Source organism: Pimephales promelas, chromosome 25, assembly GCF_988280905.1.
Source record: "Pimephales promelas chromosome 25, fPimPro1.hap1.1, whole genome shotgun sequence".
In the NCBI taxonomy this organism is placed as follows: domain Eukaryota; kingdom Metazoa; phylum Chordata; class Actinopteri; order Cypriniformes; family Leuciscidae; genus Pimephales; species Pimephales promelas.
In genome coordinates, this window is record NC_142793.1 from 7164887 (window position 1) to 7178271 (window position 13385).

Below are 13385 nucleotides of genomic sequence, written 5' to 3' on the forward strand. Positions count from 1 at the left end.
TCATTGTACCCAGCACTTTTGAAAATGCCCTTCCGAATACATCTCTGTCCCCAGCACATTTCAAACCAAACTGACGCCCATGAGTTGTGCATATCTGAAATGTTCTTTTTGACTAGGCAAAACTGAATTACAGATATCTGCAACAAATATCCAGTCTAGCTGTTAAATGTTAAAATGGCTTGCCATAGGCTTCTACCACAGGATGCATCACAGGATGTTCTCATGTCAAATACATCCGGACAAGTCACCTCTCGATGTATTCTCTGTAAAAGGGGCGGATCAAGAACACATCCAGGATTTGAACTGGACTTGGCTAGATGTGAACATTGACTTGAAACAGTAGCTACTTAGGCAGCGACTGAAGACGTTTCACAAGTCCACAAGTACAGACAAGAACGCATATTGAGAAACGGCCATTGACTCCAAGGCGCTCGAAAAGCAGACAGTTAAAGAGCATATTGCAGGTAAAAAAAAATCTAAATTAATATATAACCTTGTATGAATCAAAGTCAAAAAAGGCGCAAAGAAGCGGAAGTTAGTAGTTGGGCACGCGAATGGGAGACGACGGCAAATATCATTTTTGTATTCCAACGAAAATGGCATTTTTATAATGCATGCATGCCCTTGTTTTATTTTTTAATGCATGCTATATCTTTTAATGTTCTTCTGTATAGAAATTTGGTCTGTTGGAAATGTGCTGCATAAATAGCTACAATTGAACTTGAACTATTTATCAGATTAATGTTTCATTACTTCTTACCGTAGTACTGCGCTGTTTTTGTCTTTGTCACAAAATGCCCTTTTTTCTGAATGTGATATTTCCTGTTCATTTTTGGGGCCATAAATAAATACATTTGCTTGTAAACTGAAGGATGTAATGACATTTTGATCAAAAAACATATTTAATTGCAACCCTTACATGGTCTCTCTCTGAAAGGGGTCATTTAATAATTCAAGCATAGTAGGGGAGACCGCCCACTGCGCAACGTGACGTCGATGTGACGTCTTTTTCGTGTCATTTTTGGACGTCCAAATTCGGTCCAATGAAGGGGTTGTTTTGTAACGCCAGATATAACACCAAATATATCTAGCACAATTATGAACAAATAATTAGTTAGTAGATCTCTATGAATGTAGTGTAAGACATTTACAAGTGATGAATAGTTCACACTTTATGCAGAAAGTGCAAATGATTAATTCATGCCTTTACACATCTATAACATGTGTTGAACACTGTAGTGTAAAATTGTAATTATGAACAAATAATTAGATTGTCATTGAAGGGCCACAGTAAAGCACAATTATGAACAAATAACTAGATTGTAATTTAATTTATAATTCAAGTCCTCTCGTCTTGGCTCATCAGGGAGTTGTGAATCCTGTACCTCCAATCTTTGCGGCGCGTGCTTGAGGTGCTCAGAAACATGCATCTTGATTTACTTCTCTGTGGCTGCAGAATCAAATTTCATGATCCCTCCTACACAAGCAGAAAAATATATGATTTAGATATATGCAACGGCAATCTGAAATCATTCACCAAAGGCCCCACATTTGTAAGCAAAAATATGTTTCCTTGCATCCATTACTGGATAAATACTAAGCCATCTCAGCAACTGTTAACTAACACTTAGGCTGTCTACAAAGAGGCACTAAGCAGACTGCACTTTTTTTTAGAAAGCTTGCATTCTTTAATGTGTGCATTAGAATGTTGACCATTGTCAACACCTTATAATAACGTTCAGTTGTAAGTCTGTAAGTCTGTAAGTGGTTAGTTAATGAACTACTTTGAAAATATTAGTATCATTTGCTAATCATTTATGAATGTTTTGTCAATTCCGTTACAAGTCATTTACAAGTTATTAGTAAATTATTAATGTATAAAACATGAATATACGTTTCATACATGAAAAAAATAATAATGTATGCATCTAGCAATTAGAGGGGGAAAGTGTTGTAAATGTCTTGTATTCATGTACATATCATTTGAAACAGGTAAGTAACAGTTTTTAACAGTGTGTAAATGCATGAATAAGTCATTTACAACACTTTCTGTATCCCCTAATCTAAAGTGTATAGTAATCGCTAGTAAATGTGTTACAAAGCATGCGTAGATCTTATGCCTTATTGATTCTTGAAGTGGTAATCTACGAATGAAGTGGAAGACATTTACAAGTGATGAATAGTTCACACTTTATGCAGAAAGTGTAAATGATTAATTCATGCCTTTACACATCTATAACAGGTGTTGAACACTGTAGTGTGTACTGCAGTGTAATTGCTGACTAGTGAGGTTGTAGACAGCTGTCTTCTCTAAAACACAAGGAGTCTAACCACTAGGCACCTGACATTTATGAAACGTAATGATTAATAAATGACTTGTAATAATTTACAAAACATACATGAAGTGTTAGCATATCACTTGCTAAACATTTAAGAATGTTTTGTATATGATTAGTTCATCATCAACCACTTATAAATTACTTAAAACACTGAAATAACAGTTTGTAATAACGTTCAGTTGTATCAACCTGTTGTGCTTTGTGCAATTTACAAAAGTTAGCTTTGTGCTTGGTAGAGGGCTGCATTGGGATTGAGTACCGCCGGGTCCCACGGGAGTATAACATCCGTTGCGGGAGCGGGCGGTAATGGTCAGAGATTCGGCGGGGTGAGGAAAATAGTCCTGCGCAGGGCTCTACTTGGAAACACATTGGACTCAATAAAAATTACTATTGAGAATAATTTTGCACAAAAAAAAAAATAAAAGGGATTAAAGGGATACTCCACTTTTTATGAAATAGGCTCATTGTACAACTCCCCTAAAGTTAAACAGCTGGGTTTTACCATTTTCTAAATCATTCAGCAAATTTTCTGATATTTAGAAGAGTATATCAGTAACCAGATAGTTTCTGTTCTCATTGACTTCCATAGTGGGAAAAACATATGTTATGGAAGTCAATGGGACCAGAAACTGTCTGGTTACTGATACTCTTCTAAATATCAGAAAATCGTAAATAGTAAAACTCAACTGTTTAACTCTGAGGGATTTGTAAAATTAGCCAATTTCCAGACAAAGTGGAGTATCCCTGATAATACAACACATCAACTATTTGTCAGAGCAGACTGTTTTCAGTTGAAGGCTACTTCAACTTCAAAGTAATAAGGACCACCACAGGAAGTCATTCATACCCAGAGGTATAACAGTTTGTACTGACTCACCTTTATGCCATGAGAGGAGAATAATATTGAGATCTGTTACTTTTAACTTTGCTTTCAAATATGATTTAATCAGTCAGACTTTGAAGGGTTAAAGGAGTAGTTCAAATTAAAAAAAAAAAAAAAAAAAAAAAAAGCTTTTGCTGATAATTTACTAGCCCCATGTCATCTAAGAAATCCATATCATTCTTTCTTCAGTCGAAAAGAAATTAAGGTTTTTGATGAAAACATTCCAGGATTTTTCTTCATATAATGGACTTTACTGGGAACCAAACGGTTCAAGGTCTAAAAGACAGTTTCAGTGCAGCTTCAAAGGGCTTTAAACGATTCCAGATGATGAATAAGGGTCTTATCAAGGACCCTTTGAGTCATGACTCGAAAAAAGATTAGTTCATTTTGATGAACGAGTTCAAACAGGAGAGTCACGAACGCTCATCACAGAACAGAGCAAGGCAAGCATTTGTGCTCATAAAACTTAAACTTTTTTATTTATTTATTAATGAGCGATCGTTTCGCTAGATAAGTCCCTTATTCATTGTCTGGTGTTTTTAAAGCCCTTTGAAGCTGAACTGAAACTCTCATTTGGACCTTGAACCGTTCCCATTGAACTCCATTATACGGAGAAAATACTGGAATAATCCTGGAATGTTTTCATCAAAAACCTTAATTTCTTTTTGACTGAAAAAAGAAAGACATGGACATCTTGGATGGCATGGGGGTGAGTAAATTATCAGCAAAAGCTTTCAAAAGTGAACTACTCCTTAAAGAACTCTAATGATATCTTTACCCCCTGATAGGGTTAATATTGCAAATATTCTATTGCAGATATAAATTCAAACATTTTAAAGGCTAAGAGTATGAGCCATGAGTAAACTGGCCAGATATCTGTGAAAAATAACTTGCGTACCTAAAGTTGTCGACCCCCTGAATTCAGCATTTAAAAGTAAAAAGAATTTCAGTATTTATCAGTAAAAAAATACATAAAAATAAATAAATACCTTTGAGTTGGACAGTACGATGTCTCGTTGGACAACTTATTTCAAAACACACCTAGAGAAATAAAATAAAAATACCAATGACCATGATATTCTGTTATCATAATAGTTAAATTCATTATTATAACTATGACCTTTATAACATGATATTTGCCATATATTATTTAGCTGATTATTTAGCCTAAAGGCTTCTTAAGGACAACCTCACAAAAAAAAAAAAAAAAAAAAACTGGGGTTAAGACTTCTTTCAAAAGCATAAATCCTACAGACCTACAACTTTTGAACAGTAGAGTACAGTATGTTTGAGGTTTTGCTTACTAGTCGAGTTCATAGCCGTGGAGATTGTCTTGGACAGGGGGTGCAGTAACTTAGGACATCAACATGATCTTAGAAAATAACATGCAATGTGTCACAGCCAACAATGTTACATAGGATTAGAACATAGGGTTTATTAAGGCCAATTTATACTTCTGCGTCGAGGGTACGCCGTAGTGTACGGCGTTGGCTTCGCACGTAGGCGACGCCGTTGTGAGCATTTATACTTCTGCGTTCAGGTATTGGTTGCGCTGCAGTACTGCTCCGAAACGCTAGGAGGCGGCGGAGGGTTTTAATGTTCCACTGTGTTTAGATTCCTCGCGGCTAGGTTACTACAAGCAATAGCGACTGAAAGAGAGTGGATCATGTTGGAGTTGGAGCTTATTGGGGTGGAAAAACAGTTAATTTTAGTGAAATTACTAAAACTGAAAGGCAGAAATGAGAGAAGACGTCGGAGGAGATGGTACGTGTGGAAATGCGTTAAAAGGTACGTGCGGAAATGCGTATGAGGAAATACGATGCGCTACCAAGCCGACCAATCACCGATCTTGCGGTCCGCGTCGTCGCGACGTGTAGTTACATTTTTGAAGAGGTGCGCGTCAGGCAACGCGGAAGGGTACGCGGTATGTGACGCGTCTGTGCGTATGCTACGCCGTTACTACTGCGCGAACCCTACGCAGAAGTATAAATTGGCCTTTACAAGGAAGCAAGCATATATAATTTCTCTTTTCTGCATTTCACCTCTCCTCTAGCTAAGAAAAGAGAAAGTATATACATAAATATTATTAAATAAATGCATATGACATTACTATCATGAATAAACAATAAATCCCCCTTTTATTGTGGACGTTTTTTCCTCATGAAATAACTTTTTTTAATCAATCTTTGTAACGTTAAGTGACGTCACTGATTAATAATACATCGCATTATTTTAGGCTAAATAAATTAGCTTAACGTTACTTCCAATCACCCATTGTAAATTACCAGCAAAAAAACTATCAAAAATTATTATCTACACAAAGATAAAACCCCAAACTTATACAAAACAGCTTCAGAGTAACTTACCTTAGCTAACTTAGCTGCTAGCCTCTTCTGAAAACGATTGAGATGCTAACGGACTTTTTCGAAGACCCAAAATCATTTCTATAAAGTAAATATTCAACAGAATCGTATCAATTACACGCAATAAAGGTGTCAGGAACATTTTTATGTAGTATTTGTGTGATTTTGTTAACTTAACTTACCTGAACGCAGTGACAACAGCGAGAGACGCTAGTTGGTGTTTGTCAGTTGACGACGGCACGACGCTTCCTGTTTCAATTCAAACTGCTCGCGCGCTCCTGTGATTTGAATGTTCACGCGCACGCGCATCAAAGGCACGCACGCAGCATTAAGAAAAACATCTTATAATGTATAATGTCATTAATATTAAATCATGAAGTTAAAACTAATTTTTTAGTTCTATGATATTTAGGGCCCGAGCACTAACAGTGCGAGGACCCTATTGAAACTGTTGGGATTATTTTTTTTTTTCTTTTTTCTGCAAAGTAAGTGCCATTTTCGGGGCCACAACATGCTCAAAAACTCACCAAATTTGGCACTCATGTCAGGACTGGTGAAAAATTTCGTATTTTGTGGGTTTCGCGGATGGGCGGTGCAAAATGGCTCGCTAGCGCCACCTAGAAAATTGGAAAAAATTAGCCCCTCGTCCACGTTCAACCTACATGCACGAAATTTGTTGGGGACGTGTATCCTTTGAAGACGCACAAAAAAGCCTCAAGAACCCATACCCTAAACTCAAGAGGAAGTCCGCCATTTTGAATTTGGCGACCGATTTGGGACGATTTACACACTCCGTACTTTAACGAACTCCTCCTAGGGATTTAGTCGGATCAACTTCAAATTTCTGCTGTACCTTCTAAAGGCATTGACCATGTAAAGTTGTGCTATCTACGCGTTTTCGTCGATGGGCGTGTCCGTGGCGTCAATGATTCGCCATGAAACAGGAAGTTGTAGTAACTTGGCTGTAAATGCCCAGATCTACACGAAATTTTACACATTTGACAAGAGTCCCGCCCTGAACAAATCTGCATGCCGACATTCACCCACATTCATAGCACCACCTAGTGGCAAGAGGAAGTGAGTTTTAACGAAGCAGCCCCCGTCGCATGTTTGACCGACATGTACGAAATTTCTGTGGTACATCTACCATGTCCAGACGCACAGAAAAGTCTCTTGGAGCGATGCCCTAAACTCAACAGGAAGTCAGCCATTTCTAATTTTACCGCCATTTTTGCATGATTTACTCATTACGTACTTTAACTAACTCCTCCTAGGGCTTTAGTCGGATCGACATCACATTTCTGCTGTGCCTTCTAAAGGCATTGACGATGTAAAGTTGTGCTCTCTGCGCGTTTTCGTCCATGGGCGTGTCCATGGCGTCGATGATTCGCCATGAAACAGGAAGTTGTTGTAACTTGGCTGTAAAAGCCCAGATATGCATGAAATTTCACACCTTTCACAAGAGTCCCGCCCTGAACAAATCTACATGCCGACATTCACCCACCAGTCATAGCGCCACCTGCTGGCAACAGGAAGTGACCTTTAATGAAGCAAAGTAGCAAATGCACAGCCGCACTGGCTGAGCTGCAGAAAATGTAACGCGGCCGCCTCAGACCCCGACGTGCTACAGGTGCGAGGGCCCGCCCATTGCTGCTTGCAGCTTTAATTATTATTATTTTTTTTTTTTTCTGCAAAGTAAGTGCCATTTTCGGGGCCGCAACATGCTCAAAAACTCACCAAATTTGCCACGCATGTCAGGACTGGTGAAAAATTTAGTATTTTGTGGGTTTCGCGGATGGGCGGGGCAAAATGGCTCGCTAGCGCCACCTAGAAAATTGGAAAAAATTAGCCCCTCGTCCACGTTCAACCTACATGCACGAAATTTGGTGGGGACGTGTATCATATCAAGACGCACAAAAAAGCCTCAAGAACCCATACCCTAAACTCGACAGGAGGTCCGCCATTTTGAATTTGGCGGCCATTTTTGGACGATTTACAGACTCCGTACTTTAACGAACTCCTCCTAGGGATTTAGTCGGATCGACTTAAAATTTCTGCTCTGCATTCTAAAGGCATTGACGATGTAAAGTTGTGCTATCTGCGCGTTTTCGTCGATGGGCGTGTCCGTGGCGTCGAAGATTCGCCATGAAACAGGAAGTTGTAGTAACTTGGCTGTAAATGCCCAGATCTGCACAAAATTTTACACATTTGACAAGAGTCCCACCCTGAACAAATCTACATGCCGACATTCACCCACAGTCATAGCGCCACCTTCTGGTAACAGGAAGTGTCCTTTAACGAAGCAGCCCCCGCCGCTTGTTTGACCGACATGTACGAAATTTCTGTGGTACATCTACCATGACCAGACGCACAAAAAAGCCTCAAGAACCCATACCCTAAACTCGACAGGAAGTCCGCCATTTTGAATTTGGCGACCGATTTGGGACGATTTACACACTCCGTACTTTAACGAACTCCTCCTAGGGATTTAGTCGGATCAACTTCAAATTTCTGCTGTACCTTCTAAAGGCATTGACGATGTAAAGTTGTGCTATCTGCGCGTTTTCGTCGATGGGCGTGTCCGTGGCGTCAATGATTCGCCATGAAACAGGAAGTTGTAGTAACTTGGCTGTAAATGCTCAGATCTGCACGAAATTTTACACATTTGACAAGAGTCCCGCCCTGATCAAATCTACATGCCGATATTCACCCACAGTCATAGCGCCATCTGCTGGCAACAGGAAGTGACATTTAATGAAGCAGCCCCCGCCGCTTGTTTGACCGACATGTACGAAATTTCTGTGGTACATCTACCATGACCAGACGTACAAAAAAGCCTCTAGAACCCATACCCTAAACTCGACAGGAAGTCCGCCATTTTGAATTTGGCCACCCATTTGGGAAGATTTACACACTCCGTACTTTAACAAACTCCTCCTAGGGATTTAGTCGGATCAACTTCAAATTTCTGCTGTACCTTCTAAAGGCATTGACGATGTAAAGTTGTGCTATCTGCGCGTTTTCGTCGATGGGCGTGTCCGTGGCGTCGATGATTCGCCATGAAACAGGAAGTTGTAGTAACTTGGCTGTAAATGCCCAGATCCGCACGAAATTTAACACGTTTGACAAGAGTCCCGCCCTGAACAAATCTACATGCCGACATTCACCCACAGTCATAGCGCCACCTGCTGGCAACAGGAAGTGACCTTTAACAAAGCAGCGTAGCAAATGCACATCCGCACTGGCTGAGCTGCAGAAAATGCAACACGGCCGCCTCAGACCCCGACGTGCTACAGGTGCGAGGGCCCGCCCATCGCTGCTTGCAGCTTTAATTAGGGCCCGAGCACTAACAGTGCGAGGTCCCTATTGAAACTGTTAGGATTATTATTTTTTTTTTTTTTTTTTTTTTTCTTTTTTCTGCAAAGTAAGTGCCATTTTCGGGGCCGCAACATGCTCAAAAACTCACCAAATTTGGCACGCATGTCAGGACTGGTGAAAAATTTCGTATTTTGTGGGTTTCGCGGATGGGCGGGGCAAAATGGCACGATAGCGCCACCTAGAAAATTGGAAAAAATTAGCCCCTCGTCCACGTTCAGCCTACATGCACGAAATTTGGTGGGGAAGTGTATCATATCAAGACGCACAAAAAAGCCTCAAGAACCCATACCCTAAACTCGACAGGATGTCCGCCATTTTGAATTTGGCGGCCATTTTTGGACGATTTACAGACTCCGTACTTTAACGAACTCCTCCTAGGGATTTAGTCGGATGGACTTAAAATTTCTGCTGTGCCTTCTAAAGGCATTGACGATGTAAAGTTGTGCTATCTGCGCGTTTTCGTCGATGGGCGTGTCCGTGGCGTCGAATATTCGCCATGAAACAGGAAGTTGTAATAACTTGGCTGTAAATGCCCAGACCTGCACGAAATTTTACACATTTGACTAGAGTCCCGCCCTGAACAAATCTACATGCCGACATTCACCCTAAGTCATAGCACCACCTGCTGGCAACAGGAAGTGACCTTTAACGTAGCAGCCCCCGCCATATGTTTGACCGACATGTACGAAATTTCTGTGGTACATCTACCATGACCAGACGTACAAAAAAGCCCCAAGAACCCATACCCTAAACTCGACAGGAAGTCTGCCATTTTGAAGTTGGCAACCGATTTGGGACGATTTACACACTCCGTACTTTAACGAACTCCTCCTAGAGATTTAGTAGGATCAACTTCAAATTTCTGCTGTGCCTTCTAAAGGCATTGACGATGTAAAGTTGTGCTATCTGCGTGTTTTCGTCGATGGGCGTGTCCGTGGCGTCGATGATTCGCCATGAAACAGGAAGTTGTAGTAACTTGGCTGTAAATGCCCAGATCTGCACGAAATTTTACACATTTGACAAGAGTCCCGCCCTGAACAAATCTACATGCCGACATTCACCCACAGTCATAGCACCACCTGCTGGCAACAGGAAGTGACCTTTAACGAAGCAGCCCCCGTCGCTTGTTTGACCGACATGTACGAAATTTCTGTGGTACATCTACCATGAACAGACGTACAAAAAAGCCTCAAGAACCCATACCCTAAACTCGACAGGAAGTCCGCCATTTTGAATTTGGCGACCGATTTGGGACGATTTACACACTCCGTACTTTAACGAACTCCTCCTAGGGATTTAGTAGGATCAACTTCAAATTTCTGCTGTACCTTCTAAAGTCATTGACGATGTAAAGTTGTGCTATGTGCGTGTTTTTGTCGATGGGTGTGTCCGTGGCGTCGATGATTCGCCATGAAACAGGAAGTTGTAGTAACTTGGCTGTAAATGCCCAGATCTGCACAAAATTTTACACTTTTGACAAGAGTCCCGCCCTGAACAAATCTACATGCCGACATTCACCCACAGTAATAGCGCCACCTGCTGGCAACAGGAAGTGACCTTTAACGAAGCAGCGAAAAATTTCACAGCTGCACCGGCTGAGCCGCAGAATATGCAACGCGGCCGCCTCACACCCCAAACGCGCTACAGGTGCGAGGGCCCGCCCATCGCTGCTTGCAGCTTTAATTGTATACCATATTTGCTTTTGATTTTATTTTTATTGTAGGGGGGCCTATTTATATATAAATAAAAAAATAAAAATAAAACAAATATTACAAATCAATAATTTCCAGCAACTGTCAAAAGACGTCCAAATGCCGTCCAAAAAAAGTTACCCAGTTTAAGGTCAAATGTTGGACGTCAAGATGACGTCCAAGTTGGGTCATGGTTGGACGTCCAAATAACAGACCTAGTTTGGACGTCGAATAGACGTCCACAATTGGTCATGGACCGACGGACCCAATATAGACATGATCTGCACGTCTATCCGACGTCCAATGTTTAGTGGGCGGGGACAGTTGCAACAGGGGATGGTTGCAACCAGAGCCGTTGAAAAACATAGTTCCGACACTCCCATAGAACGCCATGGGAACTTTGGAATGTGGAAGTAACGCGTGTCGTGGAGCCGCCAATAGTTCCAAACACTGATAGTTCCAGCATTGAACCCCATTCATTTTCATAATGAGAGGAAAGGGAGACATTTATATGCAATACAAAAGAAAGTGGGAGAAGGTAGGAAAAAAAGGGAGAACTAGAAGGGAGGAAAGTAATTACAAGACTAAGAGTGGTACACAGGTTTGAATAAAACATTGCATTTAATATCTAAGCATCCAACAGGATTATGTGATAAGTGTGGACAGAATGAAACTGTGGAACATGTGAGTCAAATATAGGAAATAGTACAGTTAATGTGTTGTTTCAGTTTCTGAACAATACAGGTTTAATGAAGAGATTGTAGGATTAATATATAGGCTTAAGTAAGGAAAGTTAATTTGAAGGTTTAACAAGGTTATGGTGAGAAGCGGGAGTTAAAGGGAGGTGGGGTGGAAACTGGAGGAGCTGAACGCCAGTGGGTTTCATTATTATTTATTTATTTTTTCTCTCTTCCTCCTCTCTTTAGGGGTGGGGAAGGGTAGAAATCAAATGTTAAGAAATATAGGAAGTGTTTCTGATCCAAGCTACGTGATGGTGGCAGTAATGCACTGTTAAGTGCGCAGGGTTCTCAAGTTTTATCAAAAGCTTGGAGTGAGATCACATGCGGTTAGAGGAGGAGCCCAAATGAAGCCCCGCCCCCCATCACCGCCCCCCAATTTTACCCATTGTTCATAATTAACTAGCACAAACTGAAATTATAACAATTGGTAAATCTCATAAATGACAGAGCAATGCATCACATCAAAAATAGCCTACTCTTTAATGTTATATTAATACAAAATATTTTTTAAAAAATTACAAAAATATAACAATTTGCTCCAAACAGTTTGGAAAAACAAATCTTTTTGCATTTTGAATGTGTCTGGTCGAAATGGTATAATGATTTATTGTGTGGTGGGACATTGTGAACAAATGGGCATATTAGTATATTAAAGTGTGTGTATGTGTCTCTGTGTGTGTACACAAATATCTTTTTGCTTTTTCCCTGACATCTTTGAAAATTACAAATGCAATGGCAATAATTAATGTATGTTTTGACCGGATATAAAATATTACCCAGAGCACTCTGCTTCAAGCCTTAATGTAACAAGAACTATTAATACAGTATAATATATAATTTAAAATGAAGAAATACATCTTCATTCCTTACATCCCATACCTACCCACAAAGATTTTCCTTATATAGGCTATTCAGGTAATGTAACCCAAACTGAGCCAAAGCTTCTGGCCTGGTTGCAAAGTAGTTGTAGAGTTTTTGACTGCATCAATAATAATGTATACGATGGGCAATATATTAATTGTTCAACAGCTCGCCTCTTAGAAGAAAAGGTTCTATATAGAACCTTAAAAGGTTCTAAAGCACTACGTAGGCTATTTGGAACCCTAAAATGCAATGCATGAATGATCACACAATTCAAGATATGGGGGTTAAAAAATTTAATTAATCAATATCACCCGAAGAGTGCCATTTCAGTTTTTATCCTCCAAAAATCAGCATGATTAAAATGGGATATTAAGTTACTACAACAGTTTAATAAACAATAATTTAATTACAACTGCAAAATGTTGCAGAATAATGTAATATATGAATGAATAATAGCCTATAAAGAACCTTTGTGCCAAAAGGTAAAAGGTGTCAAATGTGTAAAATTTCGTGCAGATCTGGGCATTTACAGCCAAGTTACTACAACTTTCTCTTTCATGGCGAATCATCGACGCCACGGACACGCCCATCGACGAAAACGCGCAGATAGCACAACTTTACATCGTCAATGCCTTTAGAAGGCACAGCAGAAATGTGAAGTCGATCCGACTAAATCCCTAGGAGGAGTTTGTTAAAGTACGTAATGAGTAAATCATCCAAAAATGTCGGTAAAATTAGAAATGGCCAACTTCCTGTTGAGTTTAAGGCATCGCTCCAAGAGACTTTTCTGTGCGTCTGGACATGGTAGATGTACCACAGAAATTTCGTACATGCCGGTCAAACATGCGGCGGGGGCTGCTTCGTTAAAGGTAACTTCCTGGTGCCAGCAGGTGGCGCTATGACTGTGGGTGAATGTCGGCATGTAGATTTGTTCAGGGTGGGACTCTTGTCAACTGTGTAAAATTTCATGCAGATCTGGGCATTTATAGCCAAGTTACTACAACTTCCTGTTTCATGGCGAATCATCGACGCCACGGACACGTCCATCGACCAAAACGCGCAGATAGCACAACTTTACATCGTCAATGCCTTTAGAAGGCACAGCAGAAATTTGAAGTCGATCTGAC

The 13385-nt window shown here is 40.3% G+C and overlaps 1 protein-coding gene across 1 annotated transcript in view; it reads left to right on the forward strand.

Moving 5' to 3' along the window:
• The first annotated feature begins 279 nt into the window (after positions 1 to 279).
• LOC148964995 (uncharacterized) overlaps positions 280 to 13385 on the forward strand; it is a 52238-nt gene continuing 39132 nt past the window's right edge. Inside the window, exon 1 of the mRNA XM_089127570.1 lies at positions 280 to 464. The gene's annotated coding sequence lies outside the window, so the exon portion shown is untranslated. The remainder of the gene's footprint in view (positions 465 to 13385) is intronic.